Source organism: Saccostrea cucullata, unplaced genomic scaffold, assembly GCF_032062105.1.
Source record: "Saccostrea cucullata isolate Sc308-1 unplaced genomic scaffold, CSIRO_AGI_Scuc_v1 ctg956, whole genome shotgun sequence".
NCBI classification, from domain to species: domain Eukaryota; kingdom Metazoa; phylum Mollusca; class Bivalvia; order Ostreida; family Ostreidae; genus Saccostrea; species Saccostrea cuccullata.
In genome coordinates this window covers 260,314-277,314 of record NW_026927687.1, presented here as the reverse complement: position 1 = coordinate 277,314, position 17,001 = coordinate 260,314, and the positions used below count along the sequence as shown (strand labels likewise).

Here is a 17,001-nt window from a genome sequence, read left to right as displayed (position 1 = left end):
CAAACGCTCTATTTATTGTTTTCCCTCTCTTATATGTCTCTGTTATTTGTAGCCAACCATATTGATATAAGCGACCTAATGACAAATGATTTGGTAGACAACCAATCTCCCATGCAGAGTTGTCATTCGTTCCTCTCTTGAGTGTGCGACAACAAGCTCTGACTTGAACATAGATTAATTAAGTCGCCAGTCTTGAATATTGTTCATTTAATTCATTTGGGTAAGATATGATATGCTTTTTTAATCCTTTTTAAGATGCTTAATGTTTTTTTTTAAAGAATGAATTGATAATTATGTCTGTTTTATTATTTGCAACTGATCAGATTATTTCTGACTAGATAAGAACTTAATTTTCTAACCAGATTCGAAATATTGCAAATGTAGGTTTAATAAATTTTTAAAAAATCATTTCAAAAAAATTAAAACAAATTGATATATAAATCCTGTGACATTTTTACCTTAGAATCAGAGATATTATTTGTAAATATTTCATTATGTTACTAATCATTAAATCTTTCCATGTTAAACCTTCTTCACTTAGGGCAGTTATGTTAGTTTAAGAGCTGCTGTAAAATGTGCTTTATAAATAATAATTAATTTCATTTCAACATGTATTGGTAACAATCCTCTGTTGAAACTAATGTTCAAATAATTGTATCTCACTTCTATTCTCAATGACCTTGTAGTGTAGGGCAGCGCCGCAAGAATTCGATCGGCATCAAAGCAAGCTTTATGACTTGCCTAGATAGCCGAGCGGTCTAGCTCGCTGTTCCTGTACTGCTTGATACTGGAGACAGATTCCGTAGGTCGAGAGTTCAACCCCGGGCTGGGGCAGGTATATTATGAACCTTATTGTAACACTAAAAACCACTCAAATATCGTTTAACTTTATTCTTTTTTCCTTGAGCGGAACATAGTAATTAATTTCAAAACTATTCTTTGTGTTCTATTTTTCAGCACAGTGTACATTATTTTTCGTAACTGAGCGTTTCTGGGACAAGTTTAAACTGAAATTCGAGTAGAACCCTTGTAGGCACTTCTACAATGGGGAAATCTTTGTCTACACAAAGACCTGCTGTTTTTATTAGTTTTGACGCAACATGAGATTGATAATATTATGCAACTTGCAATGAAGAAATTTAAATGTAACCCTATAATTTCATAAAAAGAAGTTAAGTTGACAAAAAAAACTGTTTGACGTAATCGTGTTTAACAGGTCAACAACTTAAGAATCTCTTCATTTTAAAATTCTTTTAAAACCTCGTCTTTACATCTACTGTTATTGAATAACAAATTTCATGATGATCAAACTACTATGGTCTTTATCTCCAGCAGAAGATGTCACTCTTAAGTTTCTTTTCCACTATTTTTGTAATTTATTTTTACAGATTTTAAAACCAATATTGTGCATGCGATCTCTCAAGACTTTAATTTCGATTTTTTTTTAAACTTTCAGTCTGATAGAACATAAAAAGAGCTAGATTTTTTTTTAATTATCTCACATCTAGCTCGGAGAATTTGGCAATTTTGTGAACTTAAGAGGGTAATTTACTCGTACAGATTATTTTTTTTTTTTGGTTTACAAAGGTTCAAACAAAGTTTTCTAATGCTCGTTTACAAATGTACATATAACTTCGTAAATCGTAAAATAACATTTTTCGGGACTTAATTTTTTAAATCAACTAATGTAAATACATATTTCAAACCGTCATTTTTAATTAAAAAAGAAATAAATAGTAGGTTTTTTAAAGTTAGGATGAAGAAAATATATTCATACTGACCATAATCTCCAAGCAAACGGGCTTTTTGACTTCTTCTTTGAAATGATATTAATGAAAATAAGAAGATGAGTAGCTTTTTACATAATTTTGAATTGATTGTCATAAGAATGTTTCATTTTTAATATTCGTTATTCTATAACTGCTTAAAAGTACGTGAAAAAAATCAGTGGCTCCAGGAAACTTGAAAAGAGCAACCAGTTTGGAGTCAGAGTAGGGGCCAACAACCACACCAAACAATTGATTTATTAAATCTTAAGTATATTTTGGGAAATAAAAAAAGAACAGGAACTCTGACCCCTCCCCCCCCCCCATCTTAGTAAGCCAGTGAAAATTAAGTTTACATCAATTATTACGTAATAATACCTTACTTATTTGAAGTTATTTCATTCGTCATATAATTTAATCACTGGATTTTTTAGTGAATGAAGTTTAATTAGCATTGTGAAATCCAAATTTATTGTAAGACATGATGCAGATTTTTGAAGTACAGGTCAGGAACTGGCCTTTTAAAGAGATTGTACTTTACGAAAGATAACTACACAGAAATTAAACCTTTTTTTCTCTTTTCTTAATGAGTTTTGTTTTTAAAAGGTTTTTGGCTGAATATCTGGAAACATGCCAGGAAAAGCAACAGAAACTGCAGTTCAAGGAACTCCATCAACTGCAACAATTTTACGTCGTGCTTTATTTGCAATACTTGAGGCTCCATATATAATTGTTGACAGAGTAGCTGCAATTGTTTTTTACAGGAATGATTCTGAAGACGTAGAATCGTCAGACACCGCAGAGGTACAGTCTTTATTAAGTAAAATTACTTCTAAATCTGAGGAATCTAAAGTGCAATCTGCACAATACGAGGTGTATTCTGAAAAACCAAATGACGAATACCGTCCAACGAACGAAACATATGTTGATGCTGAATCTGCGAGTTCGACGAAAGAGAACGCTTTATCTGATAATGTTGAATTAAAAGAAACACCTGTGGTATCTAGAGAGCAACCCGTACCAAAGAAGATGTATTCTGAATCAACTGCAAGTTTGACGAAAGAGAACGCTTCATCTGATAATGTTGAAACCACAGAAACGCCTGTGGTATCTAGAGAGCAACCCGTACCAAAGAAGATGTATTCTGAATCAACTGCAAGTTTGACGAAAGAGAACGCTTCATCTGATAATGTTGAAACCACAGAAACGCCTGTGGTATCTAGAGAGCAACCCGTACCAAAGAAGATGTATTCTGAATCAACTGCAAGTTTGACGAAAGAGAACGCTTCATCTGATAATGTTGAAACCACAGAAACGCCTGTGGTATCTAGAGAGCAACCCGTACCAAAGAAGATGTATTCTGAATCAACTGCAAGTTTGACGGAAGAGAAAGCTTCATCTGACAATATTCAAACCGAAGTAACGTCAGTTGTACAAATGACCAAACCTGCCATTTTAATCATTGAAAAAACAACTGAGGAAGCTTTCTCACTGCCTATAAAAAAACCAATAGAAACTGAACTCAAAAAAGTGAAGAAATCCTCTTTGTATTACGATTTACAAGCATTGTACCAACGTTGTTGCAACTCCGAGTGCAGATGTGGAAGAAAGATATGCAGATCCTTGTTGTCCGCAATACCGGATAGTGTCATTACGAATGCATGTATCTTTGAAGGTCTTCTTCTGACATTTGAACTTTATCATATTGTAACCGAAAACTATATGACTAATGCACAGAAAAAGAAGAGTGCAATTAAAGCAATTTTTTCATCTGTTACTGCTTTGGGGGGTGGCATGTATGGATGGGAAATGGGGGGAAAACTATCTTCAATTCCTTATCTAGGGATGTTACTAGGAATCTTTCCTGATGTGGGGAGATTTCTTGGCTTTTTTGTATTTCGTAAAGCAGGGAAAGTTGCAGGAAAGTTTATCTGTTCAAGTTTCATAAATTATTTTTACGGAAATTGACACGTGGAGAAACATTTGTGTATACACTGTATGTGTATTTATATTTCGAATTATCAATTTCCTATTAAACTTCTTGTATAGTGTTGTTACATAAATTATTTTAATTTTTTGTCGCAAATTTTCAATGTTGAATATCTGAAAAAAAGTTTTTGATTGGATGAGAAATTCCGGAATGAAAAATTTGGAGGTTTTAAAAATATTTTAATCGGTTCTTCTTAAAAGGTCACACAAACAAGTTTTTAAAGATAGTGTTGGTTTTTTTTAATTTAATGTCCAGTTGTTTCAACGTGATGCACATGCAAGAAAAAATAAACAGGAGCTTACATGTAAAATAAGATTGGTATTTTTTTCCTTAGCGATGTTTTGAAAATTGACCTGAATTACTTCTCTTTTATTTATGGGATGAATTTTAAAGCTATCCAATGTATACATGTATGGTATAAACTGTATTAGGGCAGTTAAAGCTGCGGTTTATATATATTAAAAAAAAACTTACACTAACCAATTTTACACTGTATAAATTGGATAGTTATTAATTTTATTCCTTTTAATTTAATAATTGGTATTTTTAGTGTATGAACAAAGTCGATTTTCATTAAAAATCATTTCAAACTGTTCTGAAACGTAACGTCAGGCAGCTCGATAATAATTAATTATAAGAACGGTGCATACATGTAATCTTTGATAGCTTGCCAAGGATATTGATAAATAGTTAAGGTTAGTTTTTAAATAAACGTAATTTTTCTATAGATACGACACAGAGTATTTGATTTGGCCACTTTTCTGGAACTAACTTTTAGCTATTGATTTAAAATGAATATCTTGTAAGAAAGGTCTTTTGAGCTTTTCAATAAATTTTGTTATTGTTTAACACTTTTGCCTAGGTCACTTTTAAGACGATGGTCAGGCGACTAAATTTTTCTGGTTTTGTTAGCTGAAAGAACATGATCGGCCGACAAAGTATCAGGCGACAAGGAGCTGTCATATTATTTCCTAGGGAAAACGATGACTTGGATATATAGCACAAACAATCTTTTTTCTTTAGAAATCAGCAATTTTTCATAGGTCTATAGTCAGATTGGTTACACGAGTAATGTTTGCAAGGCAAAGTGGCAGAGTTTTATAAAATTGTGACTCAATGTTGAAAATGTGTGCAAAATTTTGTATGGAATTGCATAGAACGACAAATGGCGCATACCTAAGCAGCAAAGAATATTAAAGATTTCTTTATATCTTATGGAATAATTATTTATGTTATTTCCGTTCAAAAAATATGTATCAATCCATGCATCAAAATTTTGTTTGTGTTATGTATCCTTATTAGGTTAAATATTCACAAATCGGCTAATTGTCGCCTGATCATCGAGCTCGGAGCTACAGTTTGATTTTAAACATCAGCTGAAATAATGAACACCTTTATTGTCGAACGATGGATGACCGTCTTTATAAACTGACTCCCGATGGTCGGACGATGATCGAAGGTTGGTCGACGGATAACTTCATTGGAAGAATCGGCCACCGACGCAGAAAAAAATATAACTTGGTCCGATGGACACAAAATTGGTCGGCCGACAATACAAGAGGTCAAAATCGGGCAAGACAGCGGTCGATGAACTGCCAACTTTCACCCAAGGAATATCATTTTTACTTCAAAACCCGTCGGCCGTTGGTTCTTTGGAAATGAGACTGGAGTTTTACTTACATTGTACACAAAAATGTAGGAAACATTCTCCCCCTTTTCCTGTGTAATGCTCTATCTCTTTGGAGACTTCGTGCAAATATGCTTGCACATATTGTAAGTTACAGTCCCACATTCCAGATTGGACATACGTTTATCAACCTTTTCCGGTAAAAAAAAAAAGAAGAGACATTCTGTTATTTTGCTGAGCTGTTTTGTGTTTATAATCCGTTTGCTGAGGTCAAAGACAATACACCGAACGTGAAACTGACAAACGTGATACATCGCTAAAATATAAATTGTTACAAATTAATAGAAATTGTTTGAACACTTTTAAAACATTCCGACCTATTATTATTATTTGGTGGTTTATCTACTAAAAAATAATGTGTAGAGATGACTTTAAAGTTTTCGATACCTGAAAACATGATAATATCGACCATTTATAAAATCGCTGAATCAGGCTGTCGCATGTAGTAATGATATCTCCGGTGCTCTTTCGGTCCTTTGAACTTATATAACATCAATGCAGGATGAAAGTTTACATTTAATATATTTGGGTTTTAAGGATTTTTTTTCTCTTTAATGATTTTATTTTAACTTTCAATATTAAGGATTTATTCAACCTGTAACAATTATTTCCCCGACAAAGATTTTACTACCAACATTTTATGATTTTAAAACATCTACCTTGGAAAATAATAATTTAGATTCCTTCTGTTGAAGTGCAATGGAATGAATATGTATATATATTTCAAATTATGAAAATTTGCTACCAATTGAACGCAATTTAACATCTACAGGTAACAAACTTAAACAATTGTAATAATTTTTCCTGCAAAAGTCGCATTGTACATGCGTACACGTACATACATGGGCAGTTTACTGCAAAATCAGTACAGTACAATTCTGCACAAAATACACATGTATGTTAATCAGTAGTAATATGCCTATATTTGTTAAAGATATATGTAAATTGGAGGATATAAATATCTCGAATATATATTTTACTTAAATCAATGATCAAAACGCACTTTGTTTTAAGATAAAGGATTTATCGAACATAAAAAATACACGTTGGTCGGCTTGAATTAATATTGCTTGCTTGTTCAACTAACCCATTCATTCAGCTTCTCGTATATTTATACTTATGCAGCAATAAACCTTCATCAATTGCATATGGCATTTATATACATCTGTTAATTCGATGCGCAAGAGCATACTCTACGTATGATCAATTTCTAAAAAAAAGTACATTACTGACAAACAAGTTGATGAAACAAGAATTTTGGAATTTAATCTACTTTAAAAATGATTAACCTTGATCACAACTACTCAACGGTTAGGGCTAGGGCTTCCATACCTAAGATATGTTTTTAACGTAGCAAGACCTTTCATTGGATACCAGTTACCTTGACCTTTTGATCTTGACCTTGGAAATTTCCATACTTGTGAAAAAGCTTTAACCTTAGCCATAACTTTTTAGCGCTAAAAGCTAATGATCTTGAACTTCACTTATGTAATCCTTGTGAGTAGATATGTCATTGGATACCAAGAACGTTGACCCTCTGACATGACCGTGGAGTTTGACCTACTTTTAAAAAGCAAACCTTGACAATTACTTTTAAAAGGTTAGGGATAGTGCTTTCAAACTTTACATGTTTGATTCTTGTTACAAGACTTTTAATTTAATAGCAAGGCCTTTGAAATTGACCTTGGAGTTTGACCTACGTTTTACAAACTTTTACCTTGGCACCAACTTCTTGGAAATTTTCGTACTTGTAAGAAAAACTTTAACCTTAGCCATAAATTTTGAACTAAATAAAATCATAATAAACACTAGGAGACTTATTGTTCACAGAACAATAAGTGGTCTTTCCTCTTTCTTTTAATTTCAATTTTGTTTAATATTTACAAAATTTCAAAATGAATTACCATTAAAAAGAAACTAGAAGAGATTTAAAGCATAGAAAAAATGAAAATTTTGAAATTTTGGGAATGACCTTGATATTTGACCTTTTTCAATGTCAAGAGTCAGATTGCAATCTCTACGACATAAAGTTTGAAGGATATGAGGTTTTTTAGTAAGCATAGAGACAATAAGGGATGATAACTCATATAAGGTGTCGTATGATCCTTTGCGCTGAAACTCTAAAGTTGTGTCTAAAGACCCTTAAGACATTAGTGTTGGATTCATGTCTCTACGGTTTACGGTTACGAAGGAGTAGCGATAACAAGGTTTTTTGCAAAACCAGAATGAAATCGTTGAAAGAATTTAAAGAGTACGTATTAAAAACAAAAGATAGATAGTATATGTTTTAAGAATATAAGAGCTATACATAGAAAAACTTTTCCCATATTTGGAATGACTTTAATCTCTTGATATAAATTTTAACTTTAAAGGTCAATTAATCTTATGCAGTTGATTTAATGTCACTACGACTTCTCGTTTTAAACAATTTTAATTTTTGTTTAATTTGGAAACTTTTTAGGGGCAATAATTCATTGAAATGGGCGAAGAACATAAATTGTCTCCTTAATTAATCAAAGACATTGGTGAAGTTTTGTATCTCTACGGTTAATTGTGTCGAAGGAGTAGCCATAACAAACTTTATGCGAAGGAGTAGCCATAACAAACTTTACGGTGAAAGGCGCAATAACTGCGTAAGGGGTAAAAGCTTAAATATGGGGAGGTGGTCGTTTTTCGGAATAACTTTTGATATCCAGTATCATAAACTATTAAATTTTTCGGTAAGTCTTGTGGTTTTAAAACATAAGGTGAGAAATAAAATGATAAAGAACATAAGCGTTTCAAGGGGTCATACCACAGGAAAGGTGGAAAGATCTGATAAGCATTTCAAGAGGACTTTTCACAAAAAGGTGGAAAGACCTAATAATAAGAAACAGAAGAAACCCACTAGGTCTTTCCACATAAAAGTAGAAAGACCTAATAAGAAATAAAAGAAAATCAATAGGTCTTTTCACAGAAAGGTGGACAGACCTAAATATTCGCAAATCCTTCTGTTTTCCTCCACTTATTTGTCATGAAGTCACCCGCGTGGCGCAGTGGCTAGAGCGCCTGCTCTAGAGTCGCAAAGTAAGGAGTTGATCCTTTCCCAGCGGGTTCGAATCCCATTGTTGGACGTGGAGACCGGTTCTTCGGATGAGAACGTATAAACCGAGGACCCGTATCGCAGTAGGTGCTGGCACGAAAAAGATCCCTCCCTGCTCAATGGCCCTGAGTGCCCAGTATAGGACAAAAGTTGCAGCTCTCCACCGGCAAGTAGTGGAGTCTCCATATGACTGAAAAATTCTCGAGAGGGACGTTAAACAATATACAATCAATCAATTTTTGTTTTGAAGTGATGTACTGGTCGGAAAATTTATTTCAAAGTCCTATAGCTAGTAATCTATTATTCCGTTTAATAATGCGCACTGTTTATGGTGCAAAAACACATAGAATTTGTAAGTCTTGCCTTAGCGTGTGGACATGCGAGTCGTAGGTCCTGCAAAATGTAAGAGTTTTTGACTTACCATGTGTACTAACCGTTAGGACTTTCCGCCTTTCTTTGGAAAGTCCTATTGATTTTCTTCTGTTCCCTTTTTATTTTGGCTTTCCACCTTTCCGTGGAAAAAACTATTGGTGTTTTTCTTATTATCAGGTCTTTCCACCTTTCTGTGGAAAGACCTCTTAAAATGCTTATGTTAATTATTTTATTTTTCACCTTGACTTTTGAAACCGCAAGACTTATCGAAAAACTTTATAGTGCATAATATTGGATATTTAAAGTTATTTCGAAAAAGGAACAATACGTAGTCATAGCCCCTTTTACTGTAAAGCTTGCTATCGCTACTCCTCCGAAACCAAAAACTTCAGGAGTTTAAAACCTTCACCAATGTCTTTGACTAATTTAGCAGACTCTACTCTCTATCATTGCGAAATGTTATGTAAACCTCTTCCATGAGTTATTATCCCTGGAATTATTTGAAGTTAACAAATAATTATTTATTTTCAAAACAAGAAGTTGTACAAACATGGGACCAAAAACATAAGATTTATTGACCTTTTGATTTTTAAAATTATGCAAAGGTCAAAGGTCGAAGTCATTCCAAAAATGAGAAAATAAGCTTTTTATATCTCTTTTGTCCTTCAACATATACAATCTTCTTTGCATAATTAGTATGTACTTTTAAAACTGTTTCAAAGATTTCATTCTTGTCCCCAGAGAATGACCCTTTTAAAAGTTATTGCCCCTTGTGCAAAAAAACTTATTATCGATACTTTCTTTGAAACCGTACAACATAGAGACACGAAACCTTCACTAAAGTCTTCAGGGTCTGGTGACAGAATCTATTCAGAACAAAGGGATCTGATGACTCTTTATATAAGTTATCGCCCTTTAACTTCTATACGCTTGCTATTAACCCTTATATCTTTAAAAGTATAAGTCCTAGAGGCATGGGGTCAACTGCAAAGGGAACCTTGACATTTTTGACCTTGAAAATTTTGTCAAGGCCAAATTTCAATGTTATTTTATTTTTCAAAATGTCTATTTTACAAGCTATTTCTGAAATCTTTTTGCATACAAATTAACTTTATATAGTAAAAAAAAATAACAATTTTAATAAATTAAATAAGGTGGAAAGACCTCTAATTGTTAGAGAACAATTAGTCTGCTTTTTTTTCTCACCTTGACTTTTGAAACCGCAAGACTTATCGAAAAACTTTATTGTTCATGATATTGGATATTCAAAGTTATTCCGAAAAAAGACCCAAGGAGTTTTAACTTTAAACCGTTTCGCAATTATTGCCCCTTTCACCGTAAAGCTTGTTATCACTACTCTTCCTTAACAATAAACCGCAGTTCAAAACTTTCACAAATGCCTTTGATTACATTATAATACTCTTCACTCTTTCATGAGTTTATGCCCCTGAAATTTTTTAAGTTTACAAAAAATAACAATTTTAAAAACGAGACGTCGTAGAGGCATGGGACTGATGGCATAAGATTCATTGACCTTTGACCTTTAAAATTATGCAACGGACAAGGTCATTCCAAAAATGTGAAATGAAACTATTTTTTATCTCTTTTGTCTTCAACATATACAGTCTGTCTTTGCATCATTAGTATGTACTTTTAAAACTGTCTCAAAGATTTCAGTCATTTCAACCCTTGAAGGTCATTTTATAGCTTTTTTGTTCTTCACCAGAATCTAAAAATCTTAAAACCATTTGAAAGATTTTATTCTTGTCCCCTAATATCTATCCTTCTAAAAGTTAGTACCCCCTTTCAATGTAAACCTTTATTATCACTACTCCTCCGTAAACCGTTGAGGTACAAAACCTCCAACAATGTCTGTGACTAATTTAGCACGCTTTAATTTTTTTCAGAGTTAAAGAATTCATAAACCATTTTAAGTACTTACTGCCCCTGACAGTTTATGATGTTTATGAAGAACTTAAACTTCTTAACAACAGGTCCTAAATACATGGGGACAATGCATGAGATCTTTTGACTTCTGACCTTTCTTTAATGACCTTGATTTTGACTTTGATATTTGACCTTGACCCTTAGTCAAGAGTAAAAAATATATTCATTATACTTAGCTTAATTCAGCTTAAAGTGTTAAACACAAGTTTATTAGTTTTATTTTGTTTCTTTTTTTTATTACCCTGACCTAAGATAACGGTATTTAGAATATTTCTTTACTTCGATTTGATTAATATTGATAATTTATTATTTTGATTTGTTGGATTGAAATTCAATTAAAAAAACTAAGATAATAAATATGAGCTTTTAAAGTGACACACATGTTGAAATACAGAACCCGACAGATAGAAATCTTGTAGCGTTTTGTCCCTTGTACTCCAAATATTTTATAAATAAATTCTATAATACCTTCAAATATAAAAATAATTATTGGATGTTTGGTTAAAAAAAAGTTTTTAACGCAAATTTGTGTTGTAAGAGAGGGATTCAGGGTTTTTTTTTCGTGGTTAGCTCTGCATCAAGGTTGTATTGGTATAAAACTATTCAATTTTATTTCGATTTCTGTAAGATACATTTTCTCATGTCAAGCATTGCTAAAATAGTCTTAATACTCTTCTTAAGAAAATTTACGGAAAATGATCTGTACATGAAATACTGAATTTGTTTCTGATATTCCTATTTAAAAAGCACCCTATATGTGAAAACACATATTTCTTGACTTCCGTAACATATCCATGGAATACCTACCTACCTACCTAGTCCTTGTTGCACCCGGAGGCACATAGGGCAAGGACTAGTGATTTCCATTCCTCTCTATTCTTTGCAATCTTCTCCACCTCTCCCTATCCATGGAATGCTTTGCCAAAAATAGCATGTAAACAAGATCAGATGAGGAAACCTCTCAAAACGCCATGAGGTCGCAATCCGCAGCAGCAGATCTGATAAGACAGCGTGACTCAAAGTCGCGACGAGCAGAATTAAATCGGTTATTTGTTTATTGCTTGGCCAAACATATGCATATAGGAGCTTAAATAAGAAATATATTACCCTGAGATATTACCCTGTTATTAAGTAAACTTCTAAAAAGGGAGTTTGTGATACACATATAAGATGTTCGACCTTCTAAACAAGACTGCTACAGAAAGACAGAGAATTTCTTATGCTGTAAATGAAATCTTTTCTAGAAATCCACCTAGAACAACTCCATTACTGCAGATGGTGAGAACAGTGGGTAACAATGTTCTTGATAGAATCAAAAGCTTGGATACCAGATTTAATGTAGACAGCATAGACGTCGGAAGCTTAGCATGTGGAACGTCAGCAGTTGTTATCAACGAGTGTGATGCTGTTATACCTGTTTCAATACACGGCACACTGGAGAATTCCACAAACAAGGAATACGTTAGATTGAAGCCTACAGGAGAATCGGCCGATAACTGGAAAGATTGCCTCAACAATCATGGATATATGGATCCTACTAAGTTTTCAAAAACTTTTTATAATTTGGTCGATCAGGCACTAAGTGCAACAAAGAAAGAGGTTAAGTACAACCTGTCCCTTCGAGGAGAAGAAACAGTTGCTGCAACAATTGTCTATTACTTTGATTTTGCATATGAATCTTCAGTTGATCTTGTACCGATCGTCGTGGCTCATCTAAATGGTGGAAAATCTAATTTGTTTTTTAGAGATCCAACATATCACCATTTAAAAGATATTGGGGTGGAACTCTCTGCAAAGTTAAATGAATCAGATGTTTTAGGATGGCGACTATCGTTCTCCTGTTATGAGACCGATTTGATTAAAAGGATTTCTTCCTCTCATGAAATATTTAAGAAACTTCTTGTGGTTTACAAGATAATCCGTCGATATTATTTATCACCCAAAGAAGCTAGATTTTCACCAGATCGTAACAACAGCACATCAATTTTGAGATCGTATCACTTCAAAATCTTACTACTGCTGGAATACGATGAATATCCAGACCCATGTTATTGGACCGAAAACTGTACTGCTGTTCGATTTCTGTCTATCCTACAAAGGTTGATAGGATACGTGTCCAAGAGATTTTTTCCTCACTACAAGTTGCCAGAAATAAATCTGTTTTGTCGGCATGACGCACCACTGGTTCCAAAATTTTTACTTCGCCATGAACTAGTCACAAATACTGTTTCGTTCCTGGAAAAGGCGACAAATGTGCAATTTGATTAGAGTAATTTTTCCCAGTTATCTATAGATCCCTTTTTTATTTTATTTAAAGAATTTGAAAAAAATAGTATGTTGAAATTTTTCTTATTTCATATATCGTACATGTACAGTTGATTTTTATCTGATGCATCAGTAAAAGATTTGTGTAATGCTGCCGATCTACTTTTATGCTTTGTTCACACAGAGATTTAAATTTAAATTTGATGTGTTATCAAAAGTTAAATCTGATCCGTGTCATTGGAGAAATTATTGTGTATTAGTTGATACAAATTAAGCCACATGTCACATGTCCATAGTGTGATATCAGTGTTTATTCTCTTCCTGGATGAATAGTAAAGATTAAGTTTGTCACTTAGATAAGTAAAGACGCTATGATAAACAATGTCAATGTACATCATTGCTTTGTATAAGACATGATGTACAAAATATATCATTAAAAGCAAAGCTGTGAAACTTTTTAATATGCATTAGTTTCCTTTGCGTTAACTATTATTTGAACTCAGTTTTATCCACTTTAGTAGAAATTGCAATATTCTTAGCATTCATTTAATGCGAGTTAAATATTTATTGCGCACTGGTAAAAGGCATTGATTTCGTCCATATGATAACTTTCGCCGATTTACAGTCCTGTGCAACATTTTGTAAGTAAACAACCAAGTCAAACAAAGTAAAGCCATGGTCCCACGCATGCACATTTAAGTTTCATTTGCCACAATTGAATTCGAAGTCAAAAACTGAAAATTAAAATTCATTTCATTGTCGTCAGTTATTTAAAAAGAGAGAAGCGCAATGAAATTAAACAAAATATTTTTTACAGAAACTTAATATATTAAATGTTATGTGAAAAAAAAAATTGGAAGTTCTCCTTTATATCAAGGTCTGAATATTATGAATTATTTATTCTAGATAGAAAAATATTGTAAATGCCAGATTTTAACCAGAATGCAAAACACTTTGGGTGTGACCAGTCTTCAAGAGATTATCACTCCTCCTTTGCACCTGACCCCACCTCTGATGTTTTAGAGGTCCGTGTTTACTTTGCTCTTTATTTGAATTTTATAAATGGACTTTGAGCATAAATACAGTTCGTTACTTCAATATTTTATTTATGTACTGTTTGTACTTAAAAATTGTTTATTCGATATAAAAGGTAGAAATATGTCCTCTACATTCCTATATTTACCCAATCAGAAAATAAGGTAAAATGTGACACCCCGTTTATTATTGTTATGCTCTATGAATCATGCCAATTTGATTTACATATTTAATGTTTAATTCCTGTTTTCAACGAAATAAAAGCACTCTATTTTAATATATCTTATAGTTTTTGCTATCCTAAAATGATCTTTACACATAAACACTTACTTTTGATACAAAGTAAATTGTAAATTACAGATACGCAGAGTAGTATCCTGTTTTGGGATAAATAATGCTATTAAAACATCGTTCGGTGCCTTCAATCACAGTCTGCACTTTTCAATCCATTTTGAGTTAAATATTTAACCTGTAGAGAAATAAGGAGAACGTTGGATGCTAGTATATAGATCTGATTGTTATTAATGAGATTTCCAACAACACAAACGGGAAAGCATTTTTGATTTACCAGAACTAGAAATTAAAAAAAGGATTGTTTACCTTTATACTACAAAGATGGACGAGCAACAGAAAATTTTTAATGCTTTAAATGAAATTTTGAATGGATATTATCCGCGAACGGCGGCAAATTTTCAGATAGTAAAATCTGCAGGAGAAAGCACGTTATCTCACGTAGAAACATTAGATACCAGATTTTGTGTTGACTATAAATATGTTGGAAGTTGGGCTTGCGATACTTCAGCACTATTAACTAATGAATGTGATGTCGTTGTTCCTGTGCAAATACAAGGCGTCCTGGAGAAAACAAGCAACCTGGAATATGTCAAATTCAGACCGTCTGGGTGTTCAATTGATCTCTGGAAAGATTGTATGGACCCTGAAGGATATATGAATCCGGAGTGTTTTTCAGAGATGTTTTACAATTTAGTGGAGCGTGCACTTCCACTTTCGGGAGTGGCTGTCTCCCCTGGCCTTACAGGAAAAGGTACAGTGGCTGCAACACTTGTTGATCAATTTGCTGGTTCCTATGAAGCATCAATTGACCTTGTCCCAATTATTGTTGTTAATCCTAGCGCAGAAAAATATAATTATTTTTTAAAAGATCCAGAATACGAAAAACTTCGCAACATGCAAGTAGAGTTGGTTGCAAAAAATGACGAATCAAAAGGATTTGGATGGAGACTTTCATTTTCTTGTTTTGAAACTGACTTACTTAAAACAATAGTTGAATCACATGCCACATTTCGGAAACTGATGATCATTTATAAGAGTATTCACAGACGCTGTCTGGCACGACAAGATGGGGGAAATTTCTTAGAAAAGATCGGCTTTACTCCAACTTTTAAATCATACCATATCAAAATCCTTCTTCTCAATGAATACAAAGATTATCCTGATCCTACCCATTGGAAGGAAGAGGGGCTTGTCATTAGATTCCTCTCTATTCTTAAAAGGTTAAAAGGATACGTCTCAGAAGGATTTCTTCCTCACTATATTCTTACAAGTGTGAATCTTTTTAACCACGGAATTCCTTCATTTCTTCTTGAACATTATCTTGTAACAAATACGGCTTGGTTTTTGGAGGGTATTGCGAGAACTTCTTTTCTGAAGCATATATAGTTTATGAACAACATCTGTGAACTGAAGGACTCTCTCTACAGGTGCAAATTTTCGGGACATTGAGGAAAATATATCGTATAAAGGAGTTAATATTGAGCTTATATATTCAATTTTCACTCTATGGTGCGTGGCATTTACCACCGGGGAAAATGTTCAAAGACAGTAGCAGTAAAAAGAAATCACTGTTAATTACTTCAATAGAGAAAATACATGTAAATAACACGTTAAGTTATTTTATCTTGGCCTCTTTTAAATGTTAAGAATACTTGAAATTAATTACAAATTGAGTAATATATTGTAAATTTCTATTTTTTAGAATTTAGATCTAGGAGAGATCACTCCAACTGCAGAAAAATACCTTAGAATCAGAACTTTACTGTGCAGTGTAGAGATGGTTCTTTAAAGGATTTTATTTGTTCTGTGATTCTGTGAATCCTTCTTTGTGAGGTCAGTCTAATTGTATATCTTGGATATATAAAATCTTATATAACCAATACAAGCTGCCTAATTCATTTTGTTGATCTTGATAATTATGAAACTCCATTACCTGTGGTCTAAGACATTCTGGTAACACTACCTGCAAACACTCACCATCCAATCCCTTGCTTGTCATGTACAAAATTTTGTCCAAATCAAATCATTATAAATCATGGTCAATATAAAAGAACTAGAGTTGATGGTGCAGACTTTGACAGCAGTCATTTCAATCCAAATTAGTATTTGTTTTTTGGATGCTTGCCTTCGAAAATACCTGGTCTGGGTAGCCCTGTCAATCAAGTACATGAAGGTCCATCATTGGATGCTGAAACGTGATTGACATTTACTTAATATTCTGTTCACCTTGTTTGGCACTCGTGGGGACCTTCAAATTTACTTTTGAATTAAATATACCTTTAATATTTGAAAGGATTATAATATAAAATGATTTTTTTTTCAAATTAAACTTTGATGATTACATATTTTTTTTATTCTGATGAAATTTCTGTATTGATTTTAATATGCTATACAGTAACTTTAAGTGAAAATGTAATTGTTAAAGTTTAGAGCAGCACTGCATTTGTGAAGTAATTAATTTTAAAAATATCTATAAATGTTTCTAATCATGGCCCATTGGGTAACATATTTTTCTTTGTTATTCAGATATGATTTACAAGCAGTCTTTTTTAGCATGTTTCAT

General features: G+C 32.9%; 1 protein-coding gene across 1 annotated transcript in view; it reads right to left on the bottom strand.

Moving 5' to 3' along the window:
- The window catches only part of LOC134275228 (transmembrane protein 272-like), a 33,090-nt gene extending 18,588 nt beyond the window's left edge, over window positions 1-14,502 (bottom strand). The window contains exon 1 of the mRNA XM_062757500.1: window positions 14,475-14,502. The gene's annotated coding sequence lies outside the window, so the exon portion shown is untranslated. The remainder of the gene's footprint in view (window positions 1-14,474) is intronic.
- Between the last annotated feature and the right edge of the window lie 2,499 nt (window positions 14,503-17,001).